This window comes from Haliotis rufescens, unplaced genomic scaffold (genome assembly GCF_023055435.1).
Source record: "Haliotis rufescens isolate VD_foot unplaced genomic scaffold, xgHalRufe1.0.p SCAF_7, whole genome shotgun sequence".
In the NCBI taxonomy this organism is placed as follows: domain Eukaryota; kingdom Metazoa; phylum Mollusca; class Gastropoda; order Lepetellida; family Haliotidae; genus Haliotis; species Haliotis rufescens.
In genome coordinates, this window is record NW_025964361.1 from 23,805,423 (window position 1) to 23,832,920 (window position 27,498).

Consider the following 27,498-nt stretch of genomic DNA (forward strand, 5'->3'; position numbering starts at 1 on the left):
TGATTGTAATACGATCGATGATGTAGTCGATGATGTAGTCGATGACGGGGTCGATGACGGGGTCGATGATGTGGTCGATAATACAAGGTCACCATGACCACGTCAGATCAGTTTCAGCAGTTGATAATATTCTGAGAGGAAACTGTTATCATGAAATGAATGCATTTAGGAAGAACACACGCCAGGCTATAATCCATCTCAGTGAACCTATCTTCACCCATCTGTGAAATGCATGCGGAACACTCCTACCAGTAAACAGTTCATCTGCACCAAACATAAAACAAATCACTGCAAGACAAGTCTTCCAGTCTTTATCGATCTCTACTCGACCTAATACCACAATGTAAACACAGGCATACATCGACCAGGCGAGTCAACATGACAAACTAATCACGCGGGTTGCATTCTGGCGATGAACACTAAGTATACAGGAACATGTTCCTACATTTTATACGTTGAACCTGCAATGATATCCCACCGGGTCGACTGGTTTGCCTGGTCGAGGCTAGTTATTGTACAGCCGAACTGTTATATAGCTTAGCTATTGCTGAATGCGGCGTTTGACTAGACACAACAAGAACTGTTTCGTACAGCGTGTGGAATATGTATGTGTTGCAAGCATGTAAAGTTAGTTTTGTGATTGTCACAGCAACGCTGTCTTCTGACTCCCAAAGGTAAGTGGGTAGCCAAACGGTTCGTGGTTCGGCTCGTCACGCAGAAGAAAAGGGTTCGATTCCTCATGTGGACAAAAATCTGTGGCAGTTCTTGTTGTACCCTCCGCGATATATCTACATAGTTAATTAATAATGTATGTTGTATGATGTATGTTATAGGTGAGGTGAGATGGGGTTTAACGTCGTGTCCAAGATTATTGCGCTTATATAGCGATGTGCATGCACGTGTGTGTGTGGCTGCTTGTACTAGTCCGGACTGATGCCGATTTATAGTGCGAGCCCACTGAGATACCATGCCGCAGTTTAACATGAATACCCCACTCAGACACAGTATTCTGACTCCGAGCCGACCAGTCCTTGTAACAACAAGTACCATCTTTTAACGTCTTTTTGGCAGGTGCGGCCGGGGATCGAACCCCGGACCTTCCGCTCTCCGGGAGGACGCTCTACCACTAGACCGCGGAGGCGGTCTGATGTATGTTTTATGTTGAATGATGTAGGATGTATCTGCCCGAGGGCAAGAGAGTTAAATGACTTTAAAAGTCCAGTTTCCACCCTTGCCGTACGAGGCTGGAATTCCTGGGCTCGATCTGCGCGCCACCGGTGGATATTATGAGTTATGTCCCTTCTAAGCCTCTGCTATGGCCCAATAAGATTCCACCTCTCGTATCACTTGCATTAGCTTCAAACAAAACAGCGGCGCCCAGTCAAGACGATCTGATCGATTATCAAGGTCTATGTTGTAATACAATGGATCTTTGATTTCGAAAATATCTGTTGTCAACGAGTTGGCGGTGCACCTGCATTGCAAATCCTGCAATCGACCGAAATCTGCACGACAGTTTACGAACCGGATTTCGATTTCGTTGCGCGATTTTGATTGGACTATGCATAGACTCGTTAGTCCAGCTAAAATGTAACTCCATAATACCAGCTCAGTTCGGCAAGGGTGGAAACTGGACTTTTATAGTCAGTTAACCCCCCTTGCTTCGGGAAGGTGGTATGATGTATGCTGTATTTTGTATGTTGTATGATGTATGTTGTATGATGTATGTTGTATGATGTATGCTGTATGATGTATGTTGTATGATGTATGATGTATGATGTATGTTGTATGATGTATGATGTATGTTGTATGTTGTATGTTGTATGATGGTTGTTCTATGTTGTAAGATGGTTGTTGTATGTTCTGGTTTTTGTGGAGGCTGCGGATGATCGAATTTTTCTCTGGCGTTTTATATTATATTGCATATTGAATAAATAAAGTTAGGAACGGTTATATATTGAAAACAAGAACTATATGCCATAGCAACAGGAAGCAAAGAGAGAGAGAGTATGATGTAAAGTAATACGCACGGATATTGACATGCCAACGGCATATAGTCCAAGCAGTACGACTTGAAATATATGCCTTGATAATTCCACACGGATCTTCCAGTTTTACGTAGTGGGCACAGAAATAGAAACTGGTATTCATTATCGGTTAGATCAGTTTTTATTATTTTAAAACTATGACCCTTTATGCTCCCTCAACATATTAGCAGCAATGGACAATGTGGATCACTATTGTTTCAGCCAAATATTAATGATGCCCATCAAGCTGAAACTCGTTCTCGTTCATCTTTGCTGTCATCTGCCCCGAACGCAACCAGCACAGTGGCCTACAGATAGCAGATTTGCCCTACTCCAGCACTTCCTGTGTAGATAGTACTTATCATTCGACCACATCCAGAGCCTGCCTGCTCCACCGTCGACGTCTGCACCATCGCCATCTTGTGCTGCTTGCAAGATTCAGCTGTAGGTTTAGATAGACGCACGCAATATACAGGAATTCTCACAACGATGCTGCCATTTCGAAGTTTTGTGGTTATTTTTTCCACCACTCTAGACTATTTCAAATTAAAGTCTCGTTACTGTACCAGTGTTAGTTAAGTGCAATGAAGTATTGTGACTCAGACGCTTATGTTTTCAGACGTGTAATCTGGTGTCCTTACATGTAAACAACATCTTGAAACCGTCAGAATCACAGCAGTTACACCTGAAGAGGAACACTGTGGGGATTCAGCATGGTTCCGTGCCAAATCTGATTGTATGAAGAAATGGTGTGCCGGTGGATCTGGCGCAGTGGTTGATTCACGGTCATCAAGGGAGATAAGCGTGAAAGGAAGGGAGATAAGTACGTAATGATGTAAACTTAACAGTAAATGCATCTTCATTATTACTGATATTCACTTCACCCACTGTCTGTCATCCGTAAAGAACCGGGGTAGAATAGGTCTTCAGCAACCCATGCTTGCCGTAAAAGGCGACAACGCTTGTCGTAAAAGGCGACTTACGGGATCTGGTGGTCAGGCTCGCTGACTTGGTTGATGCATGTCAGCGTATCCTAACTGCGTCGATCGATGCTCATGATGTCAATTACTTGATTGTCTGGTCCACACTCGATTATTTACAGACCGCCGTCATATAGCTGGAATATTGCTGAGAGCGGTATTAAACAAAAACAAAAAAAAAAAAAAATCTGACCTTAACCCTCCACATTGGGTCAAGGAGTTAGTGAGTGAATGTTGCGATCTGAAAATATTCAAACCTGGCCATTGTTCAGGTAAACGAGTAGTTGACAACATAAGATAATCCCCATGGGATTTCAAACTAGGAACCAGCAGAGCATCGTGACAAAATACATAAACTTTACGGGAACGAGTGAGTGAGTTAGTATTTTTTACGCCGTTTGTAGCACTATTGCAGTAACATCACGGCGGGAGACACAATAAATGGGCTGCACGCAGTGTACCCATATGGGGAATCGAAACCGGGTCTTCGGCGTGAGGAGCGAACGTTTTAACCACTGGGCTACCCCACCGCCTACATATCGATTACATCAGCTACCTAGTGAAAGGGGGTATCACAGTTTAAGGGAATTAAAGTACCATATAGTCAGCAATAGATCAGTTAGCTAAACAACATGTATATCACGACAACCCTCAGTCAGTTCTAGTACAAGTTGAACTGTCAAGTTCATCAAGGTTACATTCAGTCAGCTATAGTTCAAGTATACACGGCGACGTTCAGTCAGCTATAGTACAAGTATATCACGGTGACGTTCAGTCAGCTATAGTACAAGTATATCGAGGCGACGTTCAGTCAGCTATAGTACAAGTATATCGAGGCGACGTTCAGTCAGCTATTGTACAAGTATATCACGGTGACGTTCAGTCAACTATAGTACAAGTATAACACGGCGACGTTCAGTCAGCTATAGTACAAGTATATCACGTATATCGCGGCGACGTTCAGTCAGCTATAGTACAAGTATATCACGGTGACGTTCAGTCAGCTTTAGAACAAGTATATCGCGGCGACGTTCAGTCAGCTAAAGTACAAGTATATCAAGGTTACATTCAGTCAGCTATAGTACAAGTATATCACGGTGACGTTCTGTCAGCTATAGTACAAGTATATCACGGTGACGTTCAGTCAGGTATAGTACAAGTATATCGAGGTGACGTTCTGTCAGCTATAGTACAAATATATCACGGTGACGTTCAGTCAGCTATAGTACAAGTTTATCAAGGTTACATTCAGGCAGCTATAATACAAGTATATCACGGTGACGTTCTGTCAGCTATAGTACAAGTATATCGTGGCGACGTTCAGTCAGCTATAGTACAAGTATATCAAGGTTACATTCAGTCAGCTATAGTACAAGTATATCACGGTGACGTTCAGTCATCTATAGTACAAGTATATCAAGGTTACATTCAGTCAGCTATAGTACAAGTATATCGATGTGACGTTCTGTCAGCTACAGTACAAGTATATCACGGTGACGTTCTGTCAGCTATAGTACAAGTATATCACGGTGACGTTCTGTCAGCTATAGTACAAGTATATCACGGTGACGTTCAGTCAGCTAGAGTACAAGTATATCAAGGTCACATTCAGTCAGCTATAGTACAAGTATATCAAGGTTACATTCAGTCAGCTATAGTACAAGTATATCGAGGTGACGTTCTGTCAACTATAGTACAAGTATATCACGGTGACGTTCTGTCAGCTATAGTACAAGTATATCACGTTGACGTTCAGTCAGCTATAGTACAAGTATATCACGGTGACGTTCAGTCAGCTATAGTACAAGTATATCGAGGCGACGTTCAGTCAGCTATAGTACAAGTATATCGAGGTGACGTTCAGTCAGCTATAGTACAAGTTTATCAAGGTTACATTCAGTCAGCTGTAGTACAAGTATATCGCGGTGACGTTCAGTCAGCTATAGTACAAGTATATCAAGGCAACGTTCAGTCAGCTATAGTACAAGTATATCGAGGCGACGTTCAGTCAACTATAGTACAAGTATATCGAGGCGACGTTCAGTCAGCTATAGTACAAATACATCACGGTGACGTTCAGTCAACTATAGTACAAGTATATCGAGGCGACGTTCAGTCAGCTATAGTACAAATACATCACGGTGACGTTCAGTCAGCTATAGTACAAGTATATCGAGGCGATGTCAGTCAGCTATAGTACAAGAATATCGAGGCGACGTTCAGTCAGCTATAGTACAAGTATATCGCGGCGACGTTCAGTCAGCTATAGTACAAGTATATCGAGGCGACGTTCAGTCAGCTATAGTACAAGTATATCGCGGCGACGTTCAGTCAGCTATAGTACAAGTATATCGAGGCGACGTTCAGTCAGCTATAGTACAAGTATATCAAGGCAACGTTCAGTCAGCTGTAGTACAAGTATATCGAGACGACGTTCAGTCAACTATAGTACAAGTATATCGAGGCGACGTTCAGTCAGCTATAGTACAAATACATCACGGTGACGTTCAGTCAGCTATAGTACAAGTATATCACGGTGACGTTCTGTCAGCTATAGTACAAGTATATCGAGGCGACGTTCAGTCAGTTATAGTACAAGTACATCACGGTGATGTTCAGTCAGCTATAGTACAAATACATCACGGTGACGTTCAGTCAGCTATAGTACAAGTATATCACGGTGATGCTCTGTCAGCTATAGTACAAGTATATCACGGTGATGTTCTGTCAGCTATAGTACAAGTATAGCACGGTGACGTTCAGTCAGCTATAGTACAAGTATATCACGGTGACGTTCAGTCAGCTATAAAACAAGTATATCACGGCAACTCTCAGTCAGCTATAGTACAAGTATATCAAGTTTACATTCAGTCAGCTGTGGGCAGCAGTAAGTTAAATTGCAGCTATATATTATACATCATATAATATTATCGAACATAGAACCAAGCAGTATATAAGTTGGTACACGTCATCAGCCTGACCCCCTCCTGGTCTTCATCTTCAGGGTACTGTCCAGTCACATCACCACCAACCTCCCCAACCCACCCCCACCCCCAATCCCCCATCGTCAGCTAGGTATCAGCGGCCTCTTGTACACGCCAACACCCAGGCTGCCCCGGGATCTCCGTTTCGTGAACCCGTAGGAAGTGCACCTGCACCAAATTAGTCACTGAATTAACATAACTCTCTGTTTCATTCGGATGACACTCCCGTATCGGTTACCATGTCATGTTTCCTCAGAGCAAAGTACAGTCTGCACGCATGTAATACATGCAGGTCATTTCAGAGACGGGAAATGTCCGGAAGAATATTTTGGGAGACATTTGTCCTAGAAGCTGCACGAACACCGCTCATTAACGCAGGATTTCCACATACAATTTCCACACAGAATTCCCATACTCATACTGCTTACATGTACTCTGTAACGTAGTGAATTCGAACTTGTCGGTCTGAATGTCGCCCTGATGATAGTTACCTTCCACAAAGCCCTCCGCTCTACCTTCTTACCTGGGACACCGTCGTTGTATCCTATCTGTCCTGCCCATCTTACGTGGTTAGTAGTAAAAAGGTCCCTCAAGATTAGACTCGGTGTATGAAGTTTGTCTCTACGTCATGGTGTGTAATAATGTGTTTAGTCATACAACCCCAAACAAACAAATATATTCAATACAGCCCATGCACGTCCAAATATTTGGCAAGTCGAGTTCTGAATAAACCACGCTTCGTTCTTCATTGTTCTTTGCGATTTATCGCGTAGCTATCTTATATATAATAATATAAATCCCTGTGAATAACAGGTTGCCATGTGTAGTAAATGTGTTACCATGTGTAGTAACGAGTTTTCCTGTACAATAATGCAGTCCGAGAGTGTAACATGTTACCTTTTTCAATAATGTTTTCAGTCTGAATATTTTTTATGTAATAATGTGTTACCATGTGTTGTTAGGAGTTTCTGAGAGCAATAATGTCTGCCCATGTGTAATAATGTGTCCGTTGGTATGTTTCAATGTTTATGAAAACGATTTTTCATGTGTAATAAAGTAAATTGTGTAATAGTGCGTTTAATGTCTTATATGCTTCCATGAATAAAAAGTCTATGCATTTTTAATGTGAATTGGTGTGTTTTCGAGCGTAACATTATGTTTCCATTATATATGTAAATATAACAGTCATGGCCGCGCACTGTATGGGTTAACGAGGGTAATTTGAAATCTACCCCGTGGGGATACCAGGTTACAAAAAGTCCCTTGTAATATCTGATGGTCATAAAAGGCGGCTAATGGATCGAGCGTTAAGGCTCGGTGACGTTGTTGGTCCCGTGTCGACGTCCTGGCGGCAAGGACGTTACTTATAACATCAATCACTGGCTTGTCTGGTCCAGATTCGAATATATACATACTGCCATGATAGACAAGTCTGCTGAAATATTTCTGATTGAGGCGTCAAACAATAAAGAAACGAAAACAATGTTTTAAACATATTGCGGAAGAATAGAACGTGTTACGGGGACAATACCAACACAGCTGTGTGATCCGCTGGTCAAATCCAAGAAACGTTTGTCTTGTGTTAATAGTAGAAGTATATTTAATAGAAATAAAAGCGACAAAACCCATTTCCATAATCATTAGAAATGTCTGTTAAAAGCAGAGTCCATTGTACGATTCCTACTATATGATTAGCATGTATATATGAATCACCATCAAATAGTGATGGTACCGGGTATTCGCGAAAAGGTTAGCGTATCCTCCCACGCCGGTGCCACATTTCACGAACACATGCAAAGGCAACGCAAGTCAATTGTTCACCTGAAAAACACGTGAACATATTGTACAAAATATGGAACTGCATTGGACATAAATCTTGTCACTGATGCACAAATTTGTAAATGTCGCCTTACTTACAATATCCGCCATACAACTTTTTGAAATCTTTACTGAGACCTTAATGTTGTAACCCTTACCATACACCTTTTGAGCAGGAGTAGTATGACGCTCTTTGAAATGTTCATAAGTTCAAAAGCTGCTGGAATATTGCTCGCCATTTCTAAGAACTCACTAGACTCGATAGATGAACATTTTGTCTCTGAAGTGAAAATATGTTTATTTCGTTGGGGTTAAATTGTCTTTATAAAAATAAACAAGACAGGATCTGAGATAACGTCTTCATTTTTCTGGCAGTAGTGCAGACATGATTGATGGTTTTCTAATACTTTTCTTTCAGGATCTGTATGAGGGACGCAAGCACTCGACAACGGCTCCACATCATTTCACAAGAACATCCCAGTTAGCATGACCCGAGCAGCCAGTGTTCGCTACAAACACGTCATTAATCTTCAGGTGTTGTCACCGTTTGACAAGATAATTACTGGGATTTCCATAGTAATCTTATCTGTTTATCATGGAGTTGTTACTCTGACTCTCCCCATTACTCATTGCTTAGTCTATCAAGATATGACATGGGACCGGTTCATGGCAGGCGCCGCGTTATTGTTTGTTTGTTTGTTGTATAACGCCGCACTCAGCAATATTCCAGCTATATGACGGCGGTCTGTAAATAATCAAGTCTGGACCAGACAATCCAGTGATTAATATCATGAGCATCGATCTACGCAATTTGGATACGATGACATGCAACAATCAAGTCAGCGAGCTTGACCATCCGATCCCGTTAGTGTAACGTTGTGGTAGCCGTCCAGCTCCCAAGTGAGTGAGTGAGTGAGTGAGTGAGTGAGTGAGTGAGTGAGTGAGTGAGTGAGTGAGTGAGTGAGTGGGTGAGTGAGTGAGTGGGTAGGTGGGTTTTAGTGAGTGAGTGAGTGAGTGAGAGGGTTAGGGAGTGAGTCGATGGGTGAGCATTGGACGGATGAGTGAGTGAGTGGGTGTGTAGGTGAAATAACACTCCTGCTGTATCAGATATACACTGCAGTAACCAGCTGCATGTTGATACCATTATTGCTTAGAAGATATTGCATTCCCTTCACCCCTTTACCGCAGATACTGCCCCCTACCCCCACCCCGACAGCAGATACCCCACCCTCCACCCCCACCTACAGCATATACTACGGACATACACGCATATAACACTGGATGAAGCAAGCGCTACTACCACCACCACCACCACCACCACCACCACCACTACTACTACTACTACTACTACTACTACTACTACTACTACTACTACTACTACTACTACCACTATTACTACCACTACTATTACTACTACCACTACTATTACTACAACTACTATCAATATCACTACTACTACTACTACTACTACTACTACTACCACCACCACTTGTACTGCCACTGTTACTACTACTACGGTAAACATTCACTGAATACATTTCATCCGAGAGATGGTTAACTTTCACAACTCTCAAAAATTACTATTACTTCAAAAAGCGTAAAAATTAAAACTAAAAAAGAGAGTTAAATTTAAAAAAATATCAACGTAGCTTTTTCTACAAACGATTGACGTCATTAGACTGCTGACATGTCAAGACTGCTGACATGTCATAAAAACGAAACTAGCTATACACGCAATACCCGGAATATAACGTGTTTTCCCTTCACTGCAGCCTTGCTGCAAGTCTATGGAGATAGATGAATGGGTGACTCTGCTACGGCCGAAACTCCACCGGTCGCATCCTATTCAGCATCTCTCAGCGCATTACGTTAACTGACATTAAGTCCAAGAAATAAAGTTTTCTTATCTAAAAATATATATCTACAAAATAAACGATATGAATTCCAAATCGACACCAAGAACAATGTTTAATTGCCTAAAGCTATGGCAATCTTGACTTGCCCAATCATTCTAAACTTGAGTTGGACTCCTTTTTCAATTTATCCCCTTTGGTCTAGGAGACAGACTGCGCATTTCACTCAGCTTCCGGTGCCCTTCTGATTCGTGAAATAATTAATCCTGAACTATAGCGCAGATTATATTTTCAGCCACAGATATATATTTTGTTATATAAACGTTCAAAGAAAAAAATGAGGATATATTATAAACTATGTTCACACGAAGCTATTTAGACCTCGTGCTTACTGGGTGTATATGTACAATAGAAAATATCTTATCTTTTCTTGCCTTACGAACATATCAATAGCACAATAGATGTACATCATAATAGCACAGCTTGGGAATAATAGGTATCTCAGTTCGTTAATAATTAAAAACATGGTAACATATTAAAGGCACATAACAGGTTCACTGTAAATAGTTTTTTAACCATACAATACACATGATACAGCAAGCATGTTTGTTCTCTGTGTTTACTGCCGGACATTAAATAGTGTTCCTCGTCCGCTATTGAGCAGTGATCGTGTTCTTCTAGAGGTGTTGGATGTTTTGCTGGATGCTCAGTGTTAGATCCATCAGCCTTAACTTGGTGAAATGTACACGAAGTTTGTTCCTTGACAGAGATATGGTCCAGTTTTAATATCATCTTAATATTTTTAAAATGTGATATATTTGGCAGGGAGCAATATATGTGACAACATTGTGTGTTGTCTGTTTTGGGCAGAGATTTCTTATGAATATGGAAAGGATTTTGTCGTTTTTTTAACAGGCCAGCGTGTTAAACACAACCATATTTCAACAGGTGTACATTTATTGTACAGCCTGTCAAACGCAAAAATTGGTAGGTACTAAACTGTGAAAGAGGGCGCCAGAGTAAATCCAATGTCTGCTCCACAAACGTCCCATGGCCTTGTATAAAGCTACACGTAACATATTGTTGCACTTTGTTCAGTATTTGAGTAGCGTAAAACATCATTTTAGCGCAATCTTAAGCTATGTGACAAGTTTGTGTGTACCATTTTATATTTCGCCCTAGTGTGTAAGAGTGTATATCATACCTAGGTTACTTGTGTGCAGCACACACTTAAGCAATAATTTAGTTATTTATTCTAGCATCATGCACGCTCTTTAAGTTATTGCACAACACTGAGCGTGATATCGTAATTATACCATATATATTCGCATAAAATCATTGAGTTAAATAGCATAACATTATGTTCAAACATTGAGTTAAATAGCACAGAATTGTGTGCACTCGTTGAGTTAAATAGCACAGCACCATGTGCAATCTCTGAGTTCAGTATCAGAGCAGTGTATGCAGTCTTTGAGTTACATATCACAGCATTGTGTGCAATGTTATAAGTTAATCACAGTAGCGTGGAACTAAACTTTGAGTCCGACCCTAGCATCTTGCTAGAGAAAATCTTCCAGTACAATAAAGATAGGTTAAACGGGAGACATGGCATATGTATTGTACTTATGCGCAAGGTGATGGGCCAGATGACACTAGGTGAGGTGAAATGGGGTTAACGTCGCGTCCAAGATTATTGCACTTATATAGCGACGTGCATGTACGTGTGTGTGTGTGTTTGTCTGCTTGTACTTGTCTGCTTGTACTAGTCCGGACTGATGCCGATTTATAGTGCTAGCTCACTGAGATACCATGCCGCAGTTTAACATGAATACCCCACTCAGACACAGTATACTGACTCCGAGCCGACCAGTCCTTGTTTTAGCCCCTTAATGCCGAGCGCCAGACAGGGTAACAACGAGTACCATCTTTTAACGTCTTTTGGTATGACGCGGTCGGGGATCGAACCCCGGACCTTCCGCTCTCCGGGCGGACGCTCTACCACTAGACCACGGAGGCGGTCCCAGATGACACTAAGAATCAAGAACTCTATTTTTCAAAACACCTATATGGGACACAGTGCAAACTAGCTACATTTGGAAGTAAATATAATTGCAAACATGAAAGGTAAATATATATGATAAACACATTATGCATAAAACTATTATTATTATTTCTATTAAAGGTTTTTATGTATAATAAGCTGATTGATGACGTACACATTATGTAACACAGCAGTGTCACAACATTTATGTTGGATATCAACTTCATGTCTAGCATTGTCAAAATGTCAAAATGTCATTAAATGAACAAGTCAGAGTGAATTTTTGTAACATGAGTTAAAAGCGAGAGTATTGTGTTGTTAAAAAGACCTCATTCAAACCTGCTGACTCGAACGTAATTTAAAAGCACGTGCTCATATCGTAGTCTTGTCACAGGTAGATGTAGCTAAAGTCACGCACAACAAACCATAACTCAGAACTTTATGAGTTTATGTTACATGACTTATTATTAGAAAAATAAACAAAAGCGACAAATCCCTTTCTATAGTTACAAGCATCTGAACAAATGCAGTTTCGGGAATATTTACAACGTATGTGTTGCATAGAAAGAGCTAATTACCAAAGCGCTGAGTATGTTAATTCGCCGTTCAAGGATTCATTTGAAAAGCAAATATTAATGAATGGTTTATTGTAATCACCGCCTAGCGAGTTTCACCTTGTCGTATATTCCACGCTAACACTGTATATAAATGTACATTTAGTTACTACCTCCAGATTTCCCAACCCTAAAAGGGCCCCTGCATGTATTGAATTACTGACCAGCTGTGGTTGGTGGTCAGTTTGCGGTTTTGCGGTCAGAATTCCACAGCGTGTCGAGATTCATGTTAGACACTTCCCGCACGGAGAAGGTCAGTGGAATTTGGAAGGTCAATAAACCCCAAGCTGGTGTATAGACAACCACTGGGTTTGGTGAACGACGTCGAGATATACCATCGAAGCTGGCTGATTGAGCTTTCTGTCGCTATAGAATTAACACAGCAGTTTCCCACATGCCGATTGATTCCGGTCGAGCCGAGCGGGTGCGTTTGTTCAAGCGCTGGAGTACTTTTCCGGGCGATTCTATTCGTTTGACACTTGAGGGGTGGCAGGAAGTGGGTTCACAACCTTTACAGTTGAAGGTTGTACAGGAAGCGATATTTTGTGAATGACGCAGAACAACCGGAGTTACTGCTTGATTTTCAGATATTGTACTGTTTTTCGCAAATGTGTGTTAATGAATAACGCATATTTCAGGCAAAAAAGATATATACACGTTTAGGAGCAGGATACTGGAAAGACACAGTTGGTGTTGAAATTCACACGTTGAGTGTATATGCAGTATTTGTATGGTATTTCAGCCTGTAGGATAAACTTGAAAGTAATACATTCGGATTTCCATGGATTCAACGCTCACATTTGCATTATCTTTGAATTGCTAATTGCTAACAGATGATTACGTTTGAGTTCACAAGTACTATGTTGAACTACTAACTTAGATGATGCCCATTAATGGCTTATTTGATGGGTCAATTATGGTTCAGATTGACGGTCAATATTAACAAACGTCATGGATTATATTTATATATTATTCAATTTAATCGCTCGTGCATATTATACTTCAATTATAGTATGTGAAGAAATACCCATTGGCAGATTTTAACATGGCTGACAGGCAACTTGGCTGACAAGGTGCCCGAATCACTGAGCTTCCTGGCTACTGTTTTGTTTCAACTCTGAGACCCGCGAAACTCCAAGGTTGAAAAACAGCTGATGACTAATCGTGAATGAGAGAGATACGAACATCACACATCTGTGTACACTGGGCCTAGTTAGTCTGATTGGCTGTGAACCAGTTGTCCGCGCGCGCTGATTGGCTGGGCTCAGTTCATTCATAATGTGGACGGCGACAAGGCGAATGTTGTGGTCGCTTTTCATTCATGCGACAATACGTCGCCATTTCAGCCTGTTGTCATGTGCTGGTAGATTAGAGCCAGCGACCTCATTCATACTACTGACTATGCGTTCAAATGAAATGATATGTTTGTTCTGTGACCTAGTCTGTTGTTTACAGTGGTCGAGATGACGGTATTCTCAGCGAACATGGAGCGTCGCACTCAGGTGCGCAATTATTTGAAGGGGGAAGGGGGGGGTGGGGGTGGGGGTGGGGGTGGGATTATCGCGGGGCATATTGCAACATCATTCACATCACAAACGTATCCCACTTGGCCCATCCTTACCGGGAGTGCTTGATTTGCTTTTAAAGATTAATCCGCTAGTAGAAAATGAATAAATAAATTACTGTTATTGATGTTGACGTCATAACAGATAACGTTTATGTCATTGAATTGAAAGCAATAACTGTTCTTAAAATTATGAAAAATATATACTTAAATCCACACACAAGTACACATGTATGAATACAAATTGCACTCTGGGCCACTTGGTTCCCAATTCTGAAATATAAATCTTGAATCTTGAAATACACATATACAACTAAGATTATTCACTGTCTACCAATCTCGTTTGATTAAAAATTATATGCACTTATGTGAACTAATAATATTGGGTTCCATAACTTAACAGTATCTGAGAATATTAATATATCACATATTCATCTGAATTTACATTAATATATATTCATGTATGTATTCACGGGGACGGTGTATATATATTCTTTCTACACTAGGTCATTAGGTGTCTACACCGTCCCCATGAAATGAACGTTTTTGTTTCTTCCATGAAACATTCTGTGTACATGTCTACCTGACTGTCCCTCTGTCTGTGTACATGTCTACCTGACTGTTCCTCACCCTGTGTCTCTGTCAATGTTTCTGTCTGTGTATATGTCTACCTGACTGTCCCTCTCTCTGTGTCTCTGTCAATGTTTCTGTCTGTGTACATGTCTACCTGACTGTCCCTCTGTCTGTGTACATGTCTACCTGAATGTCCCTCTGTCTGTGTACATGTCTACCTGACTGTCCCTCTGTCTGTGTACATGTCTACCTGACTGTCCCTCTCTGTGTGTCTCTGTCTATGTTTCTGTCTGTGTACATGTCTACCTGACTGTCCCTCTGTCTGTGTACATGTCTACCTGACTGTCCCTCTGTCTGTGTACATGTCTACCTGACTGTCCCTCTGTCTGTGTACATGTCTACCTGACTGTCCCTCTCTGTGTGTCTCTGTCTATGTTTCTGTCTGTGTACATGTCTACCTGACTGTCCCTCTGTCTGTGTACATGTCTACCTGACTGTCCCTCTGTCTGTGTACATGTCTACCTGACTGTCCCTCTGTCTGTGTACATGTCTACCTGACTGTCCCTCTGTCTGTGTCTCTGTCTATGTTTCTGTCTGTGTACATGTCTACCTGACTGTCCCTCTCTGTGTGTCTCTGTCTATGTTTCTGTCTGTGTACATGTCTACCTGACTGTCCCTCTCTGTGTGTACATGTCTATGTTTCTGTCATTGTACATGTCTACCTGACTGTCCCTCTCCCTGTGTCTCTGTCTATGTTTCTGTCTGTGTACATGTCTACCTGACTGTCCCTCTCTCTGTGTCTCTGTCTATGTTTCTGTCTGTGTACATGTCTACCTGACTGTCCCTCTCTCTGTGCCTCTGTCAATGTTTCTGTCTGTGTACATGTCTACCTGACTGTCCCTCTCTGTGTGTCTCTGTCTATGTTTCTGTCTGTGTACATGTCTACCTGACTGTCCCTCTGTCTGTGTACATGTCTACCTGACTGTCCCTCTCTCTGTGTCTCTGTCTATGTTTCTGTCTGTGTACATGTCTACCTGACTGTCCCTCTCTCTGTGTACATGTCTACCTGAATGTCCCTCTGTCTGTGTACATGTCTACCTGACTGTCCCTCTGTCTGTGTACATGTCTACCTGACTGTCCCTCTCTGTGTGTCTCTGTCTATGTTTCTGTCTGTGTACATGTCTACCTGACTGTCCCTCTGTCTGTGTACATGTCTACCTGACTGTCCCTCTGTCTGTGTACATGTCTACCTGACTGTCCCTCTGTCTGTGTACATGTCTACCTGACTGTCCCTCTGTCTGTGTACATGTCTACCTGACTGTCCCTCTCTGTGTGTCTCTGTCTATGTTTCTGTCTGTGTACATGTCTACCTGACTGTCCCTCTGTCTGTGTACATGTCTACCTGACTGTCCCTCTGTCTGTGTACATGTCTACCTGACTGTCCCTCTGTCTGTGTACATGTCTACCTGACTGTCCCTCTGTCTGTGTCTCTGTCTATGTTTCTGTCTGTGTACATGTCTACCTGACTGTCCCTCTGTCTGTGTACATGTCTACCTGACTGTCCCTCTGTCTGTGTACATGTCTACCTGACTGTCCCTCTGTCTGTGTACATGTCTACCTGACTGTCCCTCTGTCTGTGTCTCTGTCTATGTTTCTGTCTGTGTACATGTCTACCTGACTGTCCCTCTGTCTGTGTACATGTCTACCTGACTGTCCCTCTGTCTGTGTACATGTCTACCTGACTGTCCCTCTGTCTGTGTACATGTCTACCTGACTGTCCCTCTGTCTGTGTACATGTCTACCTGACTGTCCCTCTGTCTGTGTACATGTCTACCTGACTGTCCCTCTGTCTGTGTCTCTGTCTATGTTTCTGTCTGTGTACATGTCTACCTGACTGTCCCTCTGTCTGTGTACATGTCTACCTGACTGTCCCTCTGTCTGTGTACATGTCTACCTGACTGTCCCTCTGTCTGTGTACATGTCTACCTGACTGTCCCTCTGTCTGTGTACATGTCTACCTGACTGTCCCTCTGTCTGTGTACATGTCTACCTGACTGTCCCTCTGTCTGTGTACATGTCTACCTGACTGTCCCTCTGTCTGTGTACATGTCTACCTGACTGTCCCTCTGTCTGTGTACATGTCTACCTGACTGTCCCTCTGTCTGTGTACATGTCTACCTGACCGTCCCTCTGTCTCCGTGTGTATGCCTGTCTGACTGCCCCCCCTCTCTCTGTTAGTGTGCACATATTGTCCTGTAATGGAACGTTTCTGCAATAAATATTATCTTGTCTTATCTTATTTTATGTATGTCTGTCCCACAGAGAGAGAGAGAGAGGGAGAGAGAGAGAGAGAGCTAGAGAGAGAGAGAGAGAGAGCGAGAGAGAGAGCTGGATCATACTTAGGATACCATGCAGGATAAACATGAATACATAGTTATAACACAAACAGATTCGTGATTTTCTCCACTTCCAAATAAATATTTGCGTTCCACTATAACTTCCAATAGCTATCATTAATATTATTTTATTAATTTTGTTTTGTTGCATACATTGTGTACACACAAAAGAATATATAATATTTCACAGCATGCAAAATATATCATCTATTTAAAAAAAATATGAATGATCCCATTTATGGGCAGGTTTCATAGAACATCTATTAGTTTCATAGCTACTATCTATTCACAGGTAAATATTTGTCCTATATATCTCGTGACATAAAGATCTCCCAAGCAATACAAGTTATTATTTTATACTCGATTGTTACTGAAATGATAATTTCACAAATACTAGTTTACAGTTAAGATCGTAGTAATGGAAAACTATGTATTTTCAGACTTGTTCTACGTCCACATGGGCAGAAGGTTATTGACAGTCCCGTAAATCAATTGGGATCTGTGTAGGTGTTCCGTCTCTGCCCCTTGCTAATTATCAGAGAGTCTTAGTAATGACGGGAACGGGACGACTGTTTCGTCTCATCAAAACTGCACCGGATATTCTGATATTTTTGGAATGTTAAGTGGCTCTATTTTGGTCTACATCCTCAAATTTGGTGTTCCTTTAAAACACGCTGCTTCATATTCTTCATGGGTCCTCGGCTATGTCAGCATTTGCTTAACTTGGAACAAGACAACCTGAAAAGCTTTCGAAGGTTCTTTGAACGACGAGCTATTTTCATAGCCAATCAAAAGTCGATGGTCATTAACTGCAGACCCCTTGAAGGCAACTTCCTGTCTGTAGGTTCAATCTGGTCGTCATTTCATCTTGTAATTCTGCACCGGGCATTTGACAAACGTGAGAAATTTTCGTTCCAGAAATATTTGAAATTTTTGGGAGATGAAAAAATATGTGCAGTGGAGTTAATGCAGGTACGCGCACACATCAACTATATATAGAAATAGGATAAGATCTTAACCAGTTGAAAAGACCATCAACTCCCGGAGTTTTATGTTTTATGTTTTATGTTTATGAATTTCCGTTGCTTACTTTTTAGCAAAGGAAATGTATGAAATATTTGCAAAACTTATGTATGATCAAGTTACATACTTTTACAACAACGAATGCATTAAAAAAACCGATTTCTTTTAACATAGGTGTGTCTGCAGTGTGTGAGATATGTAGAGGAAACTATTTGATAGAGTTTATATTTGTATAGGTTCCTACTGAGGAACAGTTATTCTGTGTATATATGTACAAAGAGGCAATTAAATAAATAAATAAAATAAAAGTGTGTTTTGTAAACATAAATATTATATATTCCTGACATTATACGTTACGTGTAGGCGGTGGGTAGTCTAGTAGTTGGGGCGTCACTCGCCGTGTCCAGTTCGATTCCCCACATGGAAACAATGTGACGTAAAACACAATCATTCTCACATCATACGTTAAACAAAGGTTTATTCCGGACAAAACAACGTCGCTAATTGAGATATTGTTTATATGTATATGTAATTTTGAGTTAGTGTTGATTGGTAGATTAATATAGATAAATAGACACGAGATTGCAGATGGGTACATGGCATGACCAGATTCAAACTTACTGGGACTAAACCTATACTAACACTTAGTCAATGAAAACATATCCTTAAAATAATAAAATATTTTTTCGAGAGTACTTTTCTTCTTTTGCTGTGTGGAATCAAGCAAACTAGACTTGCATAGGCTTTTAGTAAAAACACAAATACAAAAGAAAATATAATATACACAGTCATGGTGCAGGACTAGGACTGAAACGTGTGTTGCATCAAGTGTAGACTTATACAAAGGCAATACACACGTACGAGTTATTGAGTTTGGCAACTTTGAACAGTTTTTCAGTTATCAGAGCTATCAATACAACAATCTTTACTCGGATGTCCGCACAGAAACAATGACCCTTTAAGTGTAACCATCGTTCTTTTACAGATCTTGTATATAGAAGTACAAAACGAATTCCAACTTTCCAGGGGGTACAATATCGATATAACCTGATTAAGAAATGTTCAACAATCTCATGTTCACGACAAGATCAGTTGTATAAATTCAGGCCTTCTTGTCATTTTTAATACAGTTTAACGAGACTGCTCATTGTCCAGCCTGACAATTATCATAACCGTGCTGAAACTGCACAGCGACTGGAAATCTAAAACCATAGATGCAACATAAATATAAATAATATATATATTTCTAGTTATACTACACAGTGAAAGGATGCATGTGTTAGACATGTACAACTCCACCAGCTCGAACACACAATGTATACAGGACGCATGATGTGTTTGACGTCAAGGTGCAGGTACCCACTACTTCATGTAACATAAAATTTCGAATGTTTAGAAGAACATAAGGACAAAGGCAAGCATAGCGATATAAACGTCATTTACAACAATGGTTGCCCGGAGCACATTGATAGTAGAACTCCCACCCAAGGCGCATTGCCTTCTGTGGGCACCGCGCGTTAAAGATGGTGAAAGAATGGCCGACAGGGTGATGGTTCATGATACCTTTGAAGCTAATTAATGGCTGTTTTAATCTTTTTCTCCATCCACTGCAGCCTGCATCCGGTGGAGCTGACCGGTCACTTCCTGTGGCTATTTAGTGGTCATCATAGACCCAGGTGGTAGTCGATGGACTACCTAATAGGCAGGGGAGGCACTCTGGGCACATGGCCATTAACCGGCAGATGTTGCAAGCACTGATTGAACTGGCTAATTACATAGACCATGCAATATATGGCAAAGGTGTGTGTGTGGTTGAAGTACACTGGATGGTTACACCTTGGACGTCTCTACCTATATTACATGTGTATGTAAACTGATTGTGTATATCTCTTGTATTGCCTCTGTTCCGTAATGGAATGTTTTTGCAATAAAATATATTATCGTATCTTATACATAGAGGCGCGGATATAGGTGTATATACAATCAGTAATTATCACTGGGCATGGTAATGTATGTTTCTATCTGAATGGCAAGTTCACACTAATTGTTCTATTTTCATTGTTTGCGATGCGGTCTAGAGCAACATGGCGTCATCCATTGTTCTTTACATCACGATTATACTGAATAGAATTGAACAGAATATAATGGGTTGGGATGTGATGTGATGTGATGTGATGTGATGTGATGTGATGTGATAGAATAGAATAGAATAGAATAGAATAGAATAGAATAGAATAAGGTGGGGTGGAATAGAATAGAACAAAAATCTATCTATCTATCTGTCTGTCTGTAATGATATTTGTATTAACTTATTTCACAAGAGAAACACATTTATTTACATTTGGAAGAACAAAACAGAACCGTTTTAGATACATCTGTCTCAAGTTATATCTAGTACATGCCAATAAAAATTGATATTCATCTTCCACCGAATTTGAATGTGTCCACAATCTCTTATTTTCTGGTGTATTATTTTGTCTCCCTAGTTCAATAGTTAATGACAGTGAACTACATCTAAATTGTGATAGTGATGTTCTAAACTTTATCAGGTTCACATCCATTCAAGAACTTTCAGGCCCCTGAAGATCCCGTGTGGAATTGGTCTTCAGCAACCCATGCTGGCCGTAAAAGGCGACTATGCTTGTCGTAAGAGGCGACTAACGGGATCGAGTGGTCAGGTTCGCTGACTTGGTAGATGCATGTCATCGATCCCAATTGCGTGGATCGATTCTCATGATATTAATCACTGGATTGTCTGGTCAAGACCCGATTTTTTACACACCGCCGTCATATAGCTGGAATATTGCTGAGAGCGGCGTGAAACAACCAACCAACCAATAGCTTTCATTAGAAAATAATGATTTGTATTAAGTATAGTAGCAACATTTTCTTGATGAATCAACAATAAAAGTCCACCGTTCGATGCATTTATCAACAATACAGAAAGGTTACGGTAAACGTCTGCGCTCTCCACACACCAGTGCATTTGAAGTACCTTGCTTCGCCCCTAGACATCCTTTACACGAATAAAGATGAACTGATTCAGTCGATTTAGATTCACATACCCCCATACTTCGAAGCCATTTCATACATTGTTGTTGCAATTTGTCTTGCACATGCTTTTGAGCGATTCATAATAAATTTTAGAAGGGAAATATTTAATTTAATTCCAGGTCCTGAATTTCTGGTATGATAATATTATGTTTCGTTTATTCAGAGACCATATACGGTATATGGTCTTTGGTTTATTATTACGGAAAGGACATGACAGTATAAAGTGTCTTCATTCTCCCCACGTTCGGTTTACATGGGGTAAAAATATTTCAGCAGCGGGCACATTCACATATACCCCCTTTCAAATACTAGACCTTGAGCGTATGCATACGACATCGTTCCACCAAATGTATAGACTCAATGACCTTGAAAACAGGAAATTCACGTTTTTTACAGTTTTCTCAGAAAACGGACCGTAGGTACTTGCAATTCGGAATTTTACGGATTATCTGCCTCTCGTGAATTATTGTTAAAGGTCCCTCGCCATGGCCCGGCACTTTAAAATTAATTCACTCGGGACAGATATTCAGTAATCCTTCGTACCTATAGGTAACCTCGTAGGCTAATCCCTGTAACCAAACTGCATAATTAACAAACGAGGTGTATTATAGCAATTTGTTGTAAAATAATTTGAATTTTTTTGTTCATATATTATCTTTTTATAACTGCTGTATACGATGGAACACCGTTGATCCGCCCTCAGTGAAATCGCCCGTATTAATATACTCCCTGATTAAGTCATAAATTCGAGGCAATGTCCCTTTAACTATATATCGACGCTCGGTCGTAGTCATCGGGAAGGAGAGGTTACAGGATTAACGGGGTCCTCGCTTTGAGAGTTTCTGTCCCCTCACAGCGTATCTAATGTACGAAATATTGTCCCATCCACGTGGTGCTGTGGTGTCGAACACTCCATCACCGACTCCAGCAATAGCATGACTATATTGCATGGATGTTAGCAGATACGCGCGATACAGATCGTTATCGCCTTACACATGTCTGTATGGCAAGAACGGTTTGGCTGATAGCGACTTGTCCCTTGAGGTCAAGTATGCTGTTGTGACGTCACAGAGTCAAGACACACGTGGGACTGTCCTAGTTTCAGCTCTGTACGTAGGAGTAATGTTTACAAAACACTTGTCACAGCTTCCGAGATTAATTAACCTAATTACTCGTAGACTCTGCACGGCGTCTCACGAAAGACAGCTGTTGTCTATTCGGGATATGAGAATGGTATGCAATGTCATGAAGGATATGTAGCACAAGTGATGCCGGATGAATCAAATAAGAGGATGGTGGAAGGTCAAGGTCGAATGTGGCTCCACTCCGTTCCTGCAATATGGAACCCAGCAATATTATGTCAATGAAATGTTCGTGGTCGGGTCGACTGTGTAGCAGGGGGTGACAGTGTGTTGATGTTGACACACGTAGCAACCGCATACTAATGATATAACCATCGGTTCGAACATATGGTGTATGATACAAAGCTTAATGGATACGTTTGTATAAATAGGGCATAACGTAAATAAACTGGGATCATCAGTGAATGGATTTCGTAGGATAATTCAAGGCTATAGTTTCCTAATCATCAGCTTTGAATGATAAAGGAATTTTGATGTGGCAGAGAGCCGTTCGTTCATGTTCTGTAAAAAATACATATTGTGACGTGTGTAAGATATATAGTATCAAAATGACCTTCTTTTTGTTTCTGTATGTAACAAAGCTAAATCATCAGTGAGGGAAAAGGATTTTAACCGCCTTTAGCAATAATCCAGCAATATCTCGAGAGATGATAGATAAAAAGTGTTATCCCAATGACCCATGAATCGAACTCAGGCATTTGCCGCTAACGCTCTACCCTCTAGATCTCCCTCTCAATAAAGCATACAATTGAGTTTGTAATTTTTTAAAGATTTTGTTAACAATTTTTTTTTTTTAAACTTAATTGATTTTTGTTATTTCTTATTTATGAGGATCAAGCTCAATATATTTCTTTTCATATGGTAAAAACTGCAAATAGAAATTTGCAATGCCAAACACATACCCCCAACAGTCTAAGATGTCCGCTAGTCAACATGTGCAGTGCTGTTCAGTCAAGCCGTTTCCTATAACATCTCTTCCCCACGTGTTGGCAGATTTCCCAGCCCTCCCCATATTCTAACTTTTCTGAAATACCATTCACCCTCGCAGCCTTGCTTCCTAGCGCATATGCATCGTTATTCATAAACAAGGATGAAAGCCAGCTCGCTATACACGTGTTCGACTCGGACCTTCTTCGCATCTGCAGCTTCTCAATGAAACCGACCAGCTTAATTAATTTCCCATTTCATGTAGCGCAGCTGTCCGAACGAATTGGAATACAACATGGGACATTATCACTGCAGGACAAGAGCCGAATAGCTCGTTTATGAGTGAAATGTATTCCTATAGGCAGTAAAAGCTGTGTCATATCTATATGTGAACGCTTTAGATCACGACGACGATACTTCTGTATATTTTGTTAGGGCGTTATAAAGTTTGGTTTCTTTCTTGTTTAACGTGGTACCAATCAATGTTCCAGCTATATGACGGGCGTCCGTAAATAATCGCGTCTTGATAAGATAATTTCGAGATTGATATCATGATCATCGATACGATGACATGTAACAGCCAAATCAGCGAGCCGGACCACCCGATCCCTTCATCCGTCTATAACGACAAGCATGTTTTGATGAATGTCCCTTAAACTATGTATAGGAATTTCCAAAAGTAATTGTCCGGAGTATGGGGGTTTCGGATTAACAGGGTCCGGCCAAACGAGGTTGCACTGTTACATAAAGATGCATGACACAATCTATGAGTGATATCACGCAGGATGTGCGATACATTTGAAACAGGATGTATGACTTTTTATACAACACAGGATATACAACATATGTCACACACGGAAGCAATGTAGGGTATATGGGACGTTTGAAATAGTAGATATCATTTATATATCGACATCAAAAGCTGGCCAGTCGGTACATGCTGGTACCGCCCTGAGGGCTACTGCACCCGGGTAAGGTGATGGGAAGGTGTTATTACAATCAAATACATACGGATTCTGTATAGAAAAACCCCGTTAGTTCGGACCTCGCTAATCCGAAAACCTCGTTAATCCGAAGATCATGTTTTCACGATCGGCAAGGGCCATATACAATTAAACACGGGTTTGTTTGGTCCAGACTAAGTTTTTACAGGACTCCGTGATAAGGATGGAATATTGCTGAGCGTAGCGTTGAACAACACTCACTCAAGGTTGTCTGGACCATACATGCTCCAGATCTACACTTTAAAAAAATAAAACCTTTTAAAACTGTTTTAAAAGAGGATAACAATGGCTTGACGCATCCAATACGAAGGCTTGAGCCATTGGTGTCCTCAAAACTGTAATAACCAGAGGAGAGATATTCATTTGCAACGCCTCCCGTAGTGAAATACAAACTACACAGCTTAGATAACAAAATGGTCTCATGAAAGTTTGTCAGTGTTCTAGAAACATGACACCGTGTATCTGGGCTGGAGGAACACCTGTTAGTCAACACACTTCGGGCTTTCTTGTTTACATCCTTTCACAAGAGCTACGCATCGAGTAAGAATGGTGGAAAAATGACGAGAAGAATGAACTTGTATAAAACCTTGACTTTATTAGTGAACTGTAAAGCGATGAATCACCGTGTCGCCGCCCTTCTACCCCGTCTATGCTCCGGAACAATGCGGGGTATAATCCGTGTTACAAGCGCACAGAGAGCGGGTTGTATTTCATTTGGTTACAGTTCTATTTTCCCTCAAGGTTACAGGCTGATTTGATTTACTTTCTTTCCGGAGAAAAACCGCAAAAATGTGGCTATGGCGCTGGTAATTCACAAGCCACTCTTAGTTGTACACAAGCGCATGCGTCACCGGAAGTTGGCAAGTAGTGCAGAAATTATGGAAGGGTATAATTCATGCACCGTTCTCAACGACATTCCATTCTGTAGTTCAGTAGGAGCATGTATTGTGTGTGCTACAAGGTATAACGTACGTCAGTAGGGAAACTCGTGGCAGTGTGACAGATCCTCTCGCCATTAACGTCAATGGGCACTTTACAACAGGGACATTAACCTTAACGTGAACAATAAAATCCTTTTTTCATATTTTCATTATACTTCTTGAATTAATTAACTTCGTTTAAAGATATTTAAGTGTATACCTTTTTTGCCTTCATGGCGAATTATGTTTGGTTTCCTGCTGATGCAGACACGTGAAGATGCACATCATAATCCCATCATGTTCTAAATCCTTTACAGCCAGTTGTTCACTGTACATGCATTGGCTTGTTCTTGAAGACGCCACGTCCAATATGTGGAACACTTCTATTAATGGTTTACAGTTCACTTACATAGCCATTATACTGTTTCCTAAAAGGTGTTTAATACCTGATATGAAGAGTGAGTGAGCGAGTTGTATTTAACGGCGCTTTTAACAGTATTCGAACAAAAGATCTTAGGTTTCTGGCGTGCCCAAGGGATGCAACTCCGCACAGCGAATGGCGGCGCTTAGACGACTGGGCCACCGTACCGCCTGTTATCCAAGAACGTTGATTGTGCCACCCATGTATTGTGCATGCAGGATGTCCATTGTACTGTGCATGGTGCCTATGCTACGTCTGTGTACACGTTGGTACTGATGCCACACATACACTGAACTTACAGAAGACGCTACATGACGATGTATATAATACCCGTATAAACGGTACCGTTGCTCAGTGCAACATGCACATCGCCTCTTTAACCATAGCATGTTTCTACGAGCGGCGCAAAAACTATATTCACTCACTCACTCTGTTGGTGTAAACCAATGCTTTCGCTTCTTAGATTCCATAAGGAACAAACGTTGCAACACTGAATTGTTTTAATTCTAAGAAGCTTTACAATATCATACACAATATTAAACACAACTGTCATTTTACGGATTCTCATATACTAACATAAATACTAACATAATATAAAGAAAGGTTATGTGTTATGTTAGATAAATACATTCTATACGTGACCGCCTCCGTGGTCTAGTGGTAGAGCGTCCGCGCGGAGAATGGAAGGCCCGGGGTTCGATCCCCGGTCGCGTCAAACCAAATGACGTTAAAAGATGGTACTTGTTGTTACCCTGTCTGGCGCTCGGCATAAAGGGGCTTAAACAAGGACTGGTCGGCTCGGAGTCAGTATACTGTGTCTGAGTTGGGTATTCATGTTAAACTGCGGCATGGTATCTCAGTGGGCTAGCACTATAAATTAGCATCAGACTGGACTAGTACAAGCAACCACACGCACACACACGTGCATGCAGGCCACTATATAAATGCAATAATCTTGGACGCGACGTCAAACCCCATATCACCTCACCTCTACACAGGAACCAAGTGTCTCGCAGTTTCTGAATGAGAGCTGAAAAGGGGATGAATACAGGCAGCTTATATACGGCACTGGGAACAAGGACAGGGTCTGAGAGACAGGGATACGTGCAACATGGCGGCTGATGCACAACATCAGGATACAGTTAGCACGTCTAGAGCTTGTTAACGCTCAGTTGGATGCTTCAAAGGGCAGGTTTTATAGGGGCTAAATAGCTACAGATACTCATCTTTTCCAGCTAGGGCACACGTTTATGAGACCCCGGTGAGGAGGGTAATGTTTAGAGGGGCAGTTGACAAGCACCCCTGCATACAGTTGTTCAAGGGGGACCGAATCATTTCAGATCCACTTGTCACGATAGTCATCGTACTGCGACTTCTCGGGGGGAGGTGGTATACGCCTGAGAGTGCATCACTTTGGGCTGTCCCCCACATCACTCCGTGAACCCAATTCACTCACTCACTCTATCTTAGTAATAACTTACCAGGTTCATGAGCCTTCTATACGTATACATTTTTAGAACCACTTTAAGTTCTCATACTCAATGGATTGAGTGAGTGAGTGCGTTGGGGGTTAAACGCCGCTTTTAAGAGTATTCCAGTTATGTCGCGGCGTGTCAGCTTAATGTGGGAGGAAAGCCTGAAGTGATGCAGGTCTCAGACGTTTACCACTTCGGTGAAACCCACGAGCACGGGTATGGTGCTGGCAAACCTAGAACTAAAATCGGGGCGAACAGGATTCGAACACACAATCATAGGTTTCTGGCGTGCCCAAGGGACGCAACTCTGCACAGCGAATCGCGACGCCTCAGGCGACTTGGCCACCCGTGCCCCCTTAATGGATATACAGTAAACTATGGTTATAACGAACACGCTTATAACGAACTAACGGATATAACGAACTAACTTTTTAGTCCCGACTATATGCTGTAGTTATGCTGTATATATGCTTATAACGAATTACGGTTATAACGAACTAAAATAAGTAGTCCCTTTGAGTTCGTTATAACCGTAGTTTACTGTAGTTCTTTAGTTCACACTGAAGACCCAGGTTCGATTCCCAGGAGAAGCCCATTTCCGATATCCCCTCAGTGTGCTAGGGCTCGTTGGTGTCTTAGTTGATTGCGTGTGATCGCACCCGAGGCGTGGATCGTAGCTCAT